Source organism: Rhineura floridana, chromosome 14 (assembly GCF_030035675.1).
Source record: "Rhineura floridana isolate rRhiFlo1 chromosome 14, rRhiFlo1.hap2, whole genome shotgun sequence".
Classification (NCBI taxonomy): domain Eukaryota; kingdom Metazoa; phylum Chordata; class Lepidosauria; order Squamata; family Rhineuridae; genus Rhineura; species Rhineura floridana.
The window spans coordinates 37,577,257-37,592,545 of NC_084493.1; the positions used below are offsets into that span (position 1 = coordinate 37,577,257).

General features: G+C 44.4%; 1 protein-coding gene across 4 annotated transcripts in view; it reads left to right on the plus strand.

The window, feature by feature from the left end:
* Positions 1 to 15,289, plus strand: part of MYO1E (myosin IE) — a 128,584-nt gene that overhangs the window by 30,844 nt on the left and 82,451 nt on the right. The gene's annotated exons all lie outside the window — the stretch shown is intronic.

Here is a 15,289-nt window from a genome sequence, read left to right on the forward strand (position 1 = left end):
ATGGGGTTTGAGGAATCCCGCAGAACTTTGCACATGACTCTGAATTTGACTACATATGGGCTGTTCCATGTTGTGTCACCTCTGGAAAAACACCACCACCACCAGTTAACACCACCTGAACACTGCAGCACAGCCAGTGGCTCAGCAGTGACGCAGCGGGCAGAGCCAAAATTAGTACAGTATGTTGCCACCCTTACTTCCTGGGTTACCTCCCTGACAGCTTCTTGGTACTGCTTCAGGCATACACTGGCTGGGCTCACATTGTTCCAGTTCACAAGCTCTGCAAAGGACAAGCTGCTGCTGTTGCCACTGATGAAGGCGCATTGGATGGAATTTGATGGCTGTAGCACTTGGGAAGGACTCTTGAGCATGTCAGAGCCCCATTCCAAGGGCATCTGTCCCAAGGCAAGATGCTGGAGTTCATTTTCTCTCAGGTTCAGAAATAAAGTCTTCAAGCTGGCATCAGCCGTGAAAGCCGCAGGTTTTCCATAGCACTGCTTTTGTGGGTCTGCCTTTTTTCTTTTTGCAAAGAGAGGAGGCACGGGGGTGGGGGAGGAAACGTTTCAGAAGCTGAAGACTGAATCTGTCAGAGCAGTTCCTCTATGTCATAGAAGCAAAGGCACACCAGACCTCTCAGTGCAGCCGAGTGTAGCAAAAAGCCCCTTTTGAAGTGCTCTCAGGAGCAAGTGGATGATGTGCCTTGGAGAGGGAGTGCACCTTTATCCTTCCCCTGCCAATCGGACTTTGCCTCCGTTATCCATGTACTGGTCACGTCCAGGCTGGACTACTGTAATGCACTCTATGTGGAGCTGCCTTTAAAGACAGTTCGGAAACTTTATCTGGTTCAGAATGTGGCCTCCTGAGTGTCGGTGGTGGCAACATGGTCAGATTGTGTAACGTTGGTTCTGGGCCAGCCGCACTGCTTGCTGTTGAATTGCTAGGCCCAGTTTAAAGCCTTCTCCTTTACAGTCGTAAATAGTTTGTGCCCGAGTGATTTGAGGGGGCTCCTCCTCCGCTGCCGCCATTGCAACCTGCCTGTTCACTGGCCTCTTCCTCTGCCCCAGACCGTTGCAGCGGGGAGCAGCAGCAGCAGCTGCCAAAAATGGCAGCGAGGGAGGAGGGCAGCCCCACTGAGGGTGTCTTGTTCAGGGATGCCCCCAAACCTGGAGCCGGCACTGGATCTGTTGGTGTGCCATTTCTTAGGAGCAGGCTGGGGCTGTCGGCAATAGCTCCACATATCCATAGCCCGGAAGGTGTTTTCCAAACCCTGTTGCTGGGAGAGGGCAGCTCTTCTGCTCAGATGACCAGGCTCCGAGTGTTTATGGCAGGCCTGACCAATCCAGAAGCCTCCTTGTAAACTGCTTTACGTATTTTCCAATAGAAATATAGGACATGAATAAATCAGGGGACAGCTTCTTTCCTCAGCAACCTGGGGCTCTCGAGATATTTTGGACTACAACTTCCGTCAGTCCCAGCATCATGTGGCCATGCTGTCTGGGGCCAATGGGAGTTTTGGTCCAAAACATCTGGAGGGCAGCAGGTTGGTGAAGGTTGATTTAGGGTGTGTAATCATAAAGGAGGCAGTGTCTCTGTTTAAAAAGGGAGCGATGGTGGCAAGGTGCATAAGCCTCAGATTAACAGTGCTATGCACAACACAGAAACGTCAGCAGTTTCCCCAAAGCCCAGTGCAATTTGTAGCAGATGCCAACAAAGCCAAACACCTGCTGGGCTGCTGGAGATGTGCCTTGGGCAGGGCCTGGGAAGGTAACAGGAGGCAAAATAAATACTCTCCAGCAGGAGCTGGTGCCTTTCCCGACTGCACAGGATGACCCTTGTCTAAACAAGTGCCCTAACCGAACCTGAGAAATGCTTGCGGTGAAGGTCTTGATAGATCTGTGTGAAACTTGGCTGGCTTCTGGGTGTTTTTTCCGCCTCCAGTCCGTGTAATCTCTTTTGCCCGTGTTTTTTGGGACCCCTTCCTTCTCCTTTTTACCCCCACCCTGTCACATTCCATTTTTAATTGAATGCTGACGTACCTTGCAGATTTGTTGTAGGAGTGACAGCATGATAATGTATGTGTTGTAGGAGTGACAGCATGATAATGTATGTGAAGTGCTTTACCTACTCTCAAGCACTATATAAAAGATATATTCATAATAATATTGTCATTTTTTGTTATGTACAGAATCTTTGCAGGCAAACTGCAGTCATCTTGGAAATCCTTCTGGCAACACATCTTTGTCTCTTCCACAGCTAAAGTGGCCTTCTGTTGCAGAGAGATTTTCTGATGTGTGGGGCCTGGGGTGATGTGTGTTTCCAAGTTCCTTTTATTGCTTGGTATTCAGCCGTTTAAACTCCGATCTGTCTCTAGCTCCAGTGGTCTCTGAAATCTCACAAACATTAAAGACTTGGGTGTTTTGCCATAGCTTTATAACCTATATTAAGTTGCCTAGGGCTAAATTCCACTCTGTCTCTTAAATCATATTGTATGGTGTTACATTGTGTGAATTCTGTCTATTCAGGTGTGTGCAGTTTTTAAACAATAAAATACAGATTTTACACTCTGCTGCAAATCCCACCATTCAGCATTAAGGAAATTGCTGCAAACATGTTTTGATAGCAAGTGTTTCCTGACAGCTGTAATACAAAAGCTACGCACAAGAAGAAGCCAACATTGGCACATCTGGTCGAAGGGCATTTGGTGGGGAAGAAGAGAGCTCAGGCAGGCCCTGGCATCTCCCCCTTTTCTTTATCCAGCAGTAATAAAACCAAACCATTTGTGCTGACAACAGGTGGTGTATAAAAAGATACACGGGAGAAATGTTCAGTTTCCTCGATCTCTGACTAGATGTTTTGGGGCAACTTTATTTATGGCAATCTTCCTGGAGTGGGGTGTGTGCGTTTGCGTGTGTGTGTGTGTGTGGAAGGCAGGCACAGCATTGAAAGTTGCCTTCTACTCAATTAGACGATTGGTCCATATTGTTGGCTCTGACTGGTCGTCCAGGATTTCAAGCAGGAGTTTTCTCCAGCCCTACCTGGAGATGCCATTGGGGACTGAACCTGGGGCCTTGCGCGGGCTGAGCAGGAGGTCTGTTGCTCAGCTACAGCTCTTGTTGTGGGGACCTCCCGGCACCCCTATTTAGTCATCAGATCTTCTTGTCTCCCACCACAAGGGGCCAGTCCTCTGGACCATGAGTGCTGGATCCATGTCCAAATCCCTGGAGATCCCTGGCGCCTGTGAGCAAATACTTCGTCCTCATTTTCCGGACGAGGCTGTGGTGTGAGGAGTCGAGTTCTGGGGAGCTCTGCCAGTGCATGGTCATGGTCCTGCAGAGCTCATGCTCACTTTGGCGTGGCTTGTACAGGGGAACTTCCCAGTGTCCTTCCTTGTCGTTCTGTTGGCTCAGCCTTGGGGAGGGACCAGAAAGCACCTGCTTTGCTTGCAGAAGGTCCTCGCTTCAATCCAGTGAAAAGAAACTCCACTCACAGGTGCTGGGAAAGGCCTTTCTCTGCCTGAGGGCCTGGAGAGCAGCTGCCAGTCAGTGTAGACCGGCCTTCCCCGACGTGGTGCCCTCCAGATGTTGCTGGACCCCAGCTGCCATCCGCCTCAGCAGCCAGCATGGCCAATGGTTAGAGATGGTGCTGGGAGTTGTAGTCCAACAGCATCTGGAGGGGGCAAGGCTGGGTTAGAGGGGAACAAAGTCTGACTCAGTATAAATTAAGCTTCCTACTGTATCCTCTGCTGCGGAGGGAAGTTCCAGCCATGGCTGAGTGGAGGAAGCCTTAACTTTCCACCAGCGGCGCCTGTGGGATGGGAAGGAGCAGCCCTTTCCCCAGCTCTGCTGCAAGAACACCAGGTCTATGACTTAAGGGCGGGATATAAATTTAATCAATCAATCAATCAATAATCCCTCCCCTGCTGGCTTGGCACCGAAATGCATCAAATTCCTGGGGGAAATGACTTGCTTGGCTGTACAGAGGGCTCTGTGTGTGAGACTTGGCATGGGTTCGGCCTCCAAGCGGCCAGGGTCCTGGGGAAAAGGAGAACCTGCCAGGCATTGAGCGAAGGGGTCCCCGGTGAGTCGTCGTATCCAGAGCCAGGCAAGGGTCAAGTTCTCTAAGCAACAGTCAGAAGAAACACAGGTCAGAACACAGTTTTGTTTGCTTATTTCAACGATTTATATAGTCTGGTGTACAAGTAACTCAACACAATAAAGACAAAAATGAGTTAAAACTGTACAATCAGAATTCAGTTAAAATGCCTGTTGAAATAAACAAATGAAAACGGATTCAGTAGATGCTGGAAGTTCAGCTGGGGGGGGGGGCTATCCGAGCCCAGCTGGACAACTCTTGGGCACATGCTGTGTACTGAGTGTGTGTTGGAGAGGTGGAAGTAATATTGCAGCCTCCGCGTGTCCGCTGTTTGCACAGTCCTTGCACATTCTGTATGTGCAGCCAGAACCTTTGTTTCTGCAGGGTGAAACAGTTGAAGCGTACACAGAGACTGGCCAGATGATTTGGCAAATGGTGCAGGAATCAGGAGCTTGCCCCCATAGCCCTCTTGCCCCCTCCCCCCACATGCATTGACTCTGTGGGCATTCGGTTGTGTGAACAGCATGCAAGTCAGGCAGGACATTGAGTTCCTAAAGGACTGTTGGCTCCTCTCTGGCTTAGTGTATGTAAAGTTCTTTTGACATTTTAGTGGCAATGCTTACAACAGCCCTGTAAGGCAAGATGGACATATTGCCCCCAGCTTGCAAATGCGTGCAGTCTGAGGCTAGGTGGGGATTGAATTCATGGGTGAGATTGCAGTTCTTGACCCAAAAGTAAGTGGGAAGGGTCATAGCTCAGTGACAGAGTACCTGCTTTTCGTGCAGAAAGACCAGGTTCAGTCCCTGTCATCCTGATAGAGCTGGGAGTTCCCTTGCCTGAAACTCTCAGTGTAGACAAGAGAGAGTTAGATGGACCCAAAGCTCTGACGCGGTATAAGACCACTTCCTAAGGGTGCATGTTCTCCTTCTATTAGTCTGACATCTTTTGGGTTCCAAAGAATTCCCTTAGCAGGCAAAAATAAGCACAGGCAAGGGCTAAATCTCCTCGTTGTGGCTTAGTGGGGTGTGTGTGTGCTTCAGCCCAGACAATGTGCTCAAGCGTGTTGTGATGGGGCTGTAATCTCTGTACTCCTGGAGTAAGTCCCATTGAATGGACTGAGGCTTACCTCCGAGGATCCATGTGCAGGATTGGATTGCAAGACTCTTGCCATGAAGGCTCACTCATCAATGAGTAATATCCCACCCTCCACATCTGGTAGAGAATTGCTTTCAGGAAACAGTTGCCTATATTTCAAAGCATAGACAAAATATTTGTGGAATGTTTCCTACTGCAAATTAACATTTTTTCCACACACAAAAAATGAATTGCTTTTGTAAGGGTGATCTTAAGTGCTGATTATTTCTGCAGCTGACGCAACTTGATGAGTATCTGGTTATTTTGGCCTCTTAAGGGAATTTTTTTGGAACACAAAGTCTCACAAGGGATTTGGTTTGTCCAGCCCTGCAGACCTTTCTGGGACCCTGTACTGTTTATCCTTGTTCTGATCCTATAAATGTTTTTTCCTTTGCCTCTGAGTAGGATAGCTGGTTACAAGCTGGTTATATGACGAACACACAGAATGAATGTGAGGAAACTCAGGTTTTGGCTATTGCTTCTGAAAGACCTCGCCTGTCTAGAACTGTGCCCTATGAATTGATGTGTCTGGTTTAGTCAGTCTCCATGTAGATATCCTGTCCTGACTGTTGTGTTCTGTAGGCAAGCATTACTCTGAGGTTTAGCCTCCATTTTGTTTGCATCCTCGGTTGATCCATGCTTTGCACATTTCGTTCCTTGAGAGGACTTATCTATCTCTTGTCCTGTTTATCTGGGAACCTGCCCTGTCCTGTTGATGGATCCCTGTAGGCCTTTGTGGGTCCACTGTGACTTGTTGGCTCCTCATGCCCAGTTATGATGATGGTGTATTTGTCTTGGAGAGCTGCTCTTTCTTTTCAGGAGCCCAGCTCAGACAATGAGACCTGCATCTAGCTTTTTCCCAACAAAATGGGTTCACTCTCTCAACTTCAAAGGGGATAAGATCAACTATTTCAGACCACTTTGTTTTTGTTCTGAACTTGTGTTTAGGCAAAATGTTTGTTTTCCTCACTTAAAAAGGCCCCCATGGCTTGCTTTAGCAGGATCCAAGCTTCCTTTTGGAATATAACATTATGAGGAAGAAAATGAGCAGCCCATTTCAGCCCCCTGAAGCCATCAGAACAGGATTGGTGCTTTTGGTTTTGATTTTTGGTAGTAGAACAACAAGATGCTGTGTGAACAGCCAGGTGTCTTCTTGACGTTCAGAACATTTTATTTTGGCTCTTATGATTCATCTGAGAATAAGCTTTCAATCTATCCACCTGTTTTTATTGGATCTTCCTCTTATCCAGCAATTACAGAGAGTGTTGCAGATCTCAAATTAAGCTTCATGTGAATGAAGGGGGGGGGAATAGTACAGGTAGCCGTGTTGGTCCATAAGAAAAAAAAAAAGATGCCATAGTATGACTTTTATTAGGACCCACTAAAATGTCATTATTGAGACTTTGGATTCTGCAGAGTGTAAACCGCACCACATGGGGAAAGCTATTCCACATGTGAGGCCCTATCCCAAGGCAAAGCACCATGGGCTACACTTGGAGACAGAATCACAAGAAGGGCCTCCCTCAGCAGATCTTAAAGCCCAGCCAAAGCAATAAGGACATAAGGAGAGCCTGCTGGATGAGGCCAGAGGCCCAGGAGTCTCTCAGTGGCAAGCCGGCTAGCTATGGGAACCCCGCAAACAGCTCTCCCCCCACCTGCAGTTCCCAGCAACTGGCGTTCAGAGGCTTGCTTCCTCTGAGAATGGAGACAGAACATAGCCATTGTGTCTAGTAGCCGTGGATGACTTTATCATCTGTGAATTTGTCTAATCCTCTTTTAAGGCCATCCAAGTATGTGGCCATCTTGTGGGAGCGAATGCCATAGTTCAACTCTGTGCTGTCTGAAGAAATCTGTTCTCCGTCTTCCAATATTTAATTCCATTGGGTGGTCCTCAGTTCACAGGGAGAAAAACATTTCTCTATCCACTTTCTCCACACCTTGCGTAATTCTAGATAGCTCTATCCTGTCCAATATAGGGTAAGGCACTCCTTCGAAAAACTTGGTCTCCCTAAATTGTCCAGGGCTTTGTATGTCAACACTAAAACCTTGAAGCGGGCTCAGTAGCCCATAGGCCAGCCTTCTCCAAGCTGGTGCCCTGAGATGTTTTGGACTAGAACTCCCTTCAGGCCCTCCAAAATGTCTGGAAGGGCACCAAGTTGGAGAAGGCTGAGGTAGGCAGCCAGTACGAGAGTTTACTTCTGAACAATCTGGGGTCCTTCAGCTAGGGATTGAGGCCGGATTCTGGCATGTGTTCTACACTGCAGAAATCAGCTCTGGCCTCTCTCTTCTGCTGCTTTGCATGGACAGCTGCAGATCCAGGAAGAACGTGTCTTTGTTCCAGCATTATCGGATAGTTTTCAAATCATTTTCTGCATCAACTGAAAGCCAGAAGGAACTTTGTTGGATGCAAATTGGCTTCCATTTGTGGAACTAGAGACAGGCGAAGTAGTAGTGCTGCAAAAGAAACAGAGGTGACCTTATATTCTCTGGAGCCCAAGTTCAGAGAAACGTCTCACACTGAGGTTGGGTGGAGGCTGCAGGAATCGAGGGTGTGCACGGCAATTGTCAGCTTTTTCTTTTTTGTTGTTCTTGTTGCTTTTAGAGGCTTATGATCTGACCCACTTTACCCTCTGACCAAAATAATATTTGTGGGTCACAGATGGCTTCCTGTGAGGCAAGGACCTGGCTGAACTGTTTGCATCTCATCATGGCAGTAATTATATCCTTCTGGTTTTGAGTCATCGCATGTGAGAGGGAAAATTTTAAACTGTAAAGAAACAAAAGAAATCAAGGAAATGGAGAAATACAGCTGATGTTGGCTTTTCTCTTTGCTTCCAGCTCTTCATGACTGTCAAAACTGGCATAGACTGAGGTACAGATGAGAGACTGAATTTCACTTTGGATTTGACCTCAGCCATGAATACAGATGTTGGCTTTAGTCAACCTTCTCCCCACCCACCCCATATGCAGTATGGGGGATGATAATACTGCATAGCAGCCTTCCCCAGCATGGCATCCTCCAGATGTTGTTGGACTCCCATCACCCCCAGCCAGCAGACCTAGTGGTCAGGGATGATGGGAGTTGTAAGCCAAAGCACCTGGAGGGCACCAGATTGGGGAAGGCTGCTGTGAAAGATTGTGTTGGCATCATCCTAGAATCAGCACTCCTTATTGATCTTGCCCAGTGTTTCTTGAAATCCTCCAGGGTGGAGATTGTGCCTCCTTGGCCACTACATACAGATGATGCTTAACCTGAATTGGCCTGCCTGGTTTTTCAGACCTTTGCTTCAGACCTTGTCATTCAGCCATTTGGTCAACCATTATTTTGGTATTGCCACCTCTGCCATTCTGTCCCTGGACATGTTTTAACTGGCTGCCCATTGTTACAGTTACCTTTTTTAGCTGCCGTGATTTGGACTTTTGCTGTTTTCCTTTCTTCAGTTCTCCTACTCCAGGGTTAGCCAACGTGGTGCCCTTCAGTGGTTGCTGGACTGAAGCTCCCATAATCCTTGGCCACTGGCCATGTTGGCTGAGGCTGATGGTTACTGTAACTTAACATACAGGCATGGAATACACAACCATAAAACAATATAAAAAAATTTAATATGTATAAAAACAGTCAATATAAAATCCCTATAAGTATTTTCATATAATAATAAAAATGGCCAACAAAATAACAGGAAAATCAGTGCCCAAACACAATGAAATACAAAATATATGATATAATCAAGACAATATCAATGTGGAAATAAAGGGCAACTTGAAAACAATGGCCAATACGCATAAATCAATGCCCATATGTAATAAATTGCAAAATGTATCGCTTAGCCAAACGTGTTTCGACAATTAGTCTTCTTCAGTGGCTTTCATGATGAGTATACATTTTGTGTATTGTGTTCTAAGATATGAACTGATACATGGGCTGTTCATTAACTCAATTGTTCATTTCTGTCAATCAATTATAAAAATATTAACTGTTTTATATTGACTGTTTTTATACATATTAATTTTTTTGATATTGTTTTATGGTTGTGTATTCCATGCCTGTACCTTAACTTTGTTTGGAGCACTGTGTTTGCGTTAAAATGCCAAAAATGTATTATGACAGTTTCATTGAAACGTAAATGTCGACAAAAATGAGCGCAGTGATCATTCACAACTGCAGTAATTGATAGTAACGTAAACATGGTAGCATTGCTAAGTAACACCAGTGGTGGGATAGGAAGCCCTTATCACAGTCCTAGCCAGAGGTGACCAATCAAACTTCTTGATAAGGTATAATTGAGCAACTGTAGCTGATAAGTTGTCACTCAGCGAGGTGTCCCTTTTGGAGGGTCCTTTGTTAACAAATGGCCCCTTTTAGTATAATTACATAGTACCAGAAGGGATATATGGGGAAGGGTGCTGTCAGTTGAGGCATGCCTTTCCCTTCAAAGCTTTTCACTCCTTCCTTTACCCCATCATATTAAACCGCGTAGTTTATCACTGTCTGTCCGTCTCCTGTTTAGGCTGCCGGTTGCCCTAAAAAAGGAACATTCGGAACTTAACACAGACACACACACACACAAAGAGAGAGAGAGAGGAGATGACATTACAGCTCCTTTGCTGGGTTTCCTTGTACTGTATCATGTGCAAGTGCTTTCCAACGCTATGCATTCTGTTTATGTGTTTTTGCAGTAAATAACAGTATACGGCAGCCTTTGCCGGTCTGATCCCCCCCAGCTGTTTTGGACTATGAGTTCTTCTGGAGGGCACCAGCTTGGCAAAGGCTGATAGAGGTTTCTTTGGGGCTTGCTGCAGTGAGCTTTTCCTGTTCTGTTTCATACTTTCTTGTTTAGTCTCGCCCATGCAAAAGACTTTCCTCTGTCCAGGACACATCCTTTCTGACCTGCTCTTCTCATTTGAATTCTGTCTCTTCAATTAATGTTTATTTGGAAACCATCTCCACAGGCTTCATTCCTCTTTTGGTTAATTGCTTTTCTCTTTTTTTTATCATTAATTTTTATTCAAATTTTCAAAGACGAAAAAACAAAACATAACAAAAACAATTAAACAATAAAATAAAATGTCCACTTCCGATTTGTCGCAGATCAGTTATAAGTCTAGAATATATAACAATCCTATCTCTAAAATTATATTATAAAATCACTTTCCTCCAGTAATTATCTTAATTAATCATCAAATCTCATAAACATTATTTTATTCTTTCCACAAAAAGTCAAAGAGAGGTTTCAATTCCTTGAGAGATATATCTTTCAATTTTTCTCCAAATAAACATATCGCTTAATCCATCTGATTCAAATCTGTTAGGCCCAATAATTTCAATAGCCATTCTTCCATTATCTATATTAATTCCATCTTCCATCTTCAATAATCCTGTTAAGTCCAGTAATTTCAGTAGCCATTCTTCCGTTATCAGTATCCCATAATAATCTTATTGTCATAGCCGTAGTCCAAATAAACATATCAATTAATCCATCTCGTCAAATCTGTTAAGTCCAATAATTTCAATAGCCATTCTTCCATTATCAATATTAATTCCATCTTCCATCTTCAATAGTCCTGTTAAATCCAGTGGTTTCAGTATCCATTCATCCATTATCAGTATCCCATGATGATCTTGCTGTCATAGCCATAGTCATATAACAAGAGTCTGATGGGAATTTCCCCCTTCACAATTACGTCTTTGCCATCAATTCTGAATATGTAGTTGAAATATTGTTGTAAAGTCACATCTCTGTTCTGGGTGCATCTCTGCTCTGTCACATATTTGTAGTTAATTCCATAAATTTTTTCCATGTCAGGCCCCATCACATCATTCCAGTCAAGAATTCTGAATATGTTGCTGAAGTATTGCTGCAAAGTCATATCTCTGTTCTTCTTTTTTACAAAATGCACTGACTCATCTCTTAAGAGTTTCTCCACTGTCACATATCTGTAGCCAACTCCATAGATTTTTTCTATGTCAAACTCCATCACATCATTCCAGACCAGAAAATTATCCAAGACATTGATAACTTTACCACCAAAATCTTCATTAATTTCTTCAGAGACAACATTGAATTCCAAACAGTCAACTTTATTTCTAACATCCATAAAATCCAAATCTTTTTCAAATTTCACATTTGTTCCAATCTCCAGGGCTTGTAGCTTCCCTATCCCATCAAACTCCTCTCTCACAGAATCCACTATTTCTTTAAGCTCCTGCGTCATTTTGTTAAGTTCAATTTTCATCTCCTGTCTACCCTGTCTCAGGGTTTGTTTCGTTCTCTCAATGTCACCCATTATTTTCTGAAACATAATTTCTTCCATGGTCTCATTCACTTTCCTGGTTGTCATTCTTAAAACCACAGAGACAAAAATTATTTCAGCCACAATTGGGTTAATATTTCAGGCTTGCTTGTATCAGTGTAGACAATACAGCCTGCCTTATCTCTATGTGTTCAGGAATACAAAACAAACTTAGTTCCCAACATCAAAACAATTAGTGGCGTCATGAACAAGCAGATTCGTCAAAATGAAATAGACCAAAAAGAATTCCCCCCCCTCCTCGAAATAGAAATCCCTCTTCCGTTGATATCTTTAGAATGTACCTCCAGGACAGCTTTTTGCGATAAAAACAAAGATAAGCTTTTTCGATTTCTTTCCTCCTTAATTTCGTTAGTGAAAGAAAAAAGCCAAAACACACCTAAGAGTTCTTCACAGCTGATTCATTGACAAATCTCTTTTTTGCTGCACCAATTTAAGCCAAGTAAAAAAAGAGGATAGAAAGAAGGATGCTTATCTGCCTGTTAGAGTCCGTTTTCTTTAAAGAAAAGATAAACGTGTCGCTATAATCAGCTAGAGCTTGATGAAAGTCCGTCCGGCATTGCAGTTTGAACTTTCTCTCATAAATAAATGAAATCCAGTCCTCCCCACAAAAACAGGCTTTGGGGTTGATCTCTACGTTTCTCCCTGCCCGGGAGAAAATCTTTATCAGTCAAAAAGAATGTTGTGACTGATTTTAGAGCTGAAAAAGCTTCTTCTGAGACGAGAGCTCGCTCAGAGACAGCACAGGCAAAGCAACCCTTCCCGGAAGTCGGTTAATTGCTTTTCTCAAGGGAAGGAGTTCTGACAATCCTTTGTCTACCCTGATAACTTTTCTGTTTCTATTCCAGTCAGTGTTTTGGTTCCTAGTTTGTACGGGGGGAGCGTGTTGCTCCGTTCTTGAAGGATCAAAGGGCCTGACAATTTTGCTACCACTGTTTTTGTGCTTCTCCCAAACAGCAATTGCACCTGTGTTTCTCTACAGATACAACATTGTCTTTAAAAGATCCACAGTGGCGTCCAGTGTCTTTTTAGGTTCAATTCAAGGTGCTTTTTCTAGCGTTTAAACAGGAAGATAGGAGCTGCCTCTTACAGTCGTGACCATTGGCCCACCTTGCTCAGTATTGTCAACACTGACTTGCAGCAGCTCCCAAGTGCTCAGGTGGAGCAGTTCTTCCTGGAGATGGTGGGGATTTCATGCAACACATGGTCTCTAAGGGGCATTTTCTGAAGCAGAGGTGAGGCACCTGTGGGGCCCTCCAGATGTTGCTGGACTACAGCTTCCATCAGCCCTCACTATTAGCCATGCTGGCTGGGATGGACCAGAGTTGGAGTCTGACAGCATCTGGAGGGCTACAGGTTCCTCGCCCCTATTTTAAGTATTTTGGCCTCAAGTCATTTAGGGCTGCAAAGAACCTCCCATATCAACCTGCATCAGATGCCCTTCTAAGGGGTGCCTCCGCTGGGGGATATCAGGCCAGTAGCGACTAGAGAGGGCCTTGCTGAAGGCAGCGTCCCATTTGGGGAATGCCTTGCAAGTAGATACCAACACATTCATCACGCGGGAGACTAGTTAAAACTTTTTGCTTGGCTTATGCTTTTAGTGGCTTCTGTTATTGTACTGTATATTGTAATTCCTCATTTTGTTATTGCCAGTGACACCAGCCACAAAATGTTGCAGTGTATTATTCTTGCTCTTAAAAGGAGTGCTCCTGTTCAGAGTTCCTGCCAGCCATTCCCCCTAGCAGGGCATTCTACTCCTCTCTCTCTCTCCCCATTCCCCGTCCCTCCCGCCCATCCCCTGATTCATTGTTCTTATCCAGCTCTCACTCCACATGCTGTAGCCGCTGAGGTTGCTCAGTTCTCAAAGGGCTGGGTTTTTGTTAGTTTGTTTTTGGTCGGTTTCCCCCTTTGGTTTTTTGTTATTTGCTGCTTGTGAAAAAAAAAGTTTGTTTCTTGTCCTTGCCAGTGTATTGTTGTGTTTTATCCTGTGTACACCACTTTTAATATCACTTATAGGAGGCTTTTCTCTCTTAAAATGTTTTTTTAAATAAATAAATGCACAGATGTTTGTATAGAATCATGCTTGCTCACTTTGAGCCGGGGTGAGGAACTAGATCTGGCCATGGGCTGGATGCCAAACACCCTCACGGGCCACTTTGACAGGTGGGCAGGCCACCCACCTGTCAACCACCTGATTCCACAGGATGTCAAGTAATTCAACTTCAAAGGAAGAATCAAATCATGAAGGCACTTGGAGGACAATCCCGATTCTTCCTTTGCAGGTGCAGCTTATTGTTCAAACTGAAACTGCAAAAAGAAATTTTTTCCTTTGCAGCCCATCCTGAATTGAAGCTATGGCTGCAAGTGAAGACTTGAAGAATCAGGAGCTCATATTAAGTGCCCTCCTGACCCTTCCTTTGAGTTTTACCAGCTGGAAAGGAAGAACCAGGAGGGCACTTACGAGTCATAGGATGTCTGGCGATGGGCAGGTGGACATAGTGTGGGCAAAGCCACTGTGTGAACCACACGAGTGGCTCAGAGCAGCCTAGAAGCCATTTTGGTACATAAACAAACAAACAGTAAGGTTCCTCAGTGCTGTCTTAAGCTCTTCCAACACATGTGAATAGGGTTTGGAGAGCATAAACATCGGCCACAGCAGTGCAGCTCACACACCCCCTGCTTGCACAGCAGCTTCTGGGTCATCATCATTTCTCAGGCTTGTGTGTGGTGTTTGGGTCTGAGTGACAGTTTTATGGCTTGTGTGATCATTCCTCCTCCCCATTACAAAAGCTGTGGGTCTGTGACATTTTTTCCTCTTACCTTTCAGTCCCAAATGTTGGAACTTGTATTTTGTTTCTTTAAAAAATGTATTGGGAAATCTTTATTTATGTAATACAAAAACATAATAAACCAAACATTAAAACCAGAAAAAAGAGTCTGTAACCTCTAACATTATTCAGAGTTACATTTATTAAAATGCGACTGGGCACAATGATTAAAGACCGGTGGGAGAGTCTCCAACAAAAAGGGTTCTAGGGGATCAGAGGCTGCATATCGCCATGATGAGTTAACGCTTGCAAGAAAAGGGAAGGATCAATCTAAGAATTTCTCTTGCCAAATTTCTCTGCTACCCAATCTACATTGCTGCATTATAAAGCTGAAGTGGTTTGCCAAATCCTGTGATATCATCACTGAATAGAAAAGCCACCTTTGCATTTCCAGAACTTACTCACTTTATTTATTTATTTAGTATACCACTTCAGAATTGAAAAGAAGCCTCTAAGCGGTTTACAGTGTTGGGGGAAAAAAAATCAAAGTACACATTTAAAACAATACAAAACATTTAAAAGAAACCTTCTTAAACATTAACATCTTAACAATAAACATCGTAAGAACCAAATTACACATTTAAGACAATACAAAGCTAACTAACATAATAAATCATAATCACTATTAACGGATTAAAACACAAATATTCCAGGAAGATAAAACAACCCCACCCACCAAACACACACGTGTGTGTACAGGTAGCAGCGCCACTCCCACTTCTGCTGCTACCACCCCAACGTGTGCTCTCGCCAAAAGGTGGGGCAACACCACACGCTCCCCATCCTTGGAGCTCCCTCCTCTCACCAGGGGGCACCCACAATAACGCTGTCACTGTCATCCTGAGGGTATTGGAATGGAAGGTGGGATAGACAGGGTAACACTGTCATCCTGAGGATAATGCACAAAGTGATCTGCAGTAGCACAA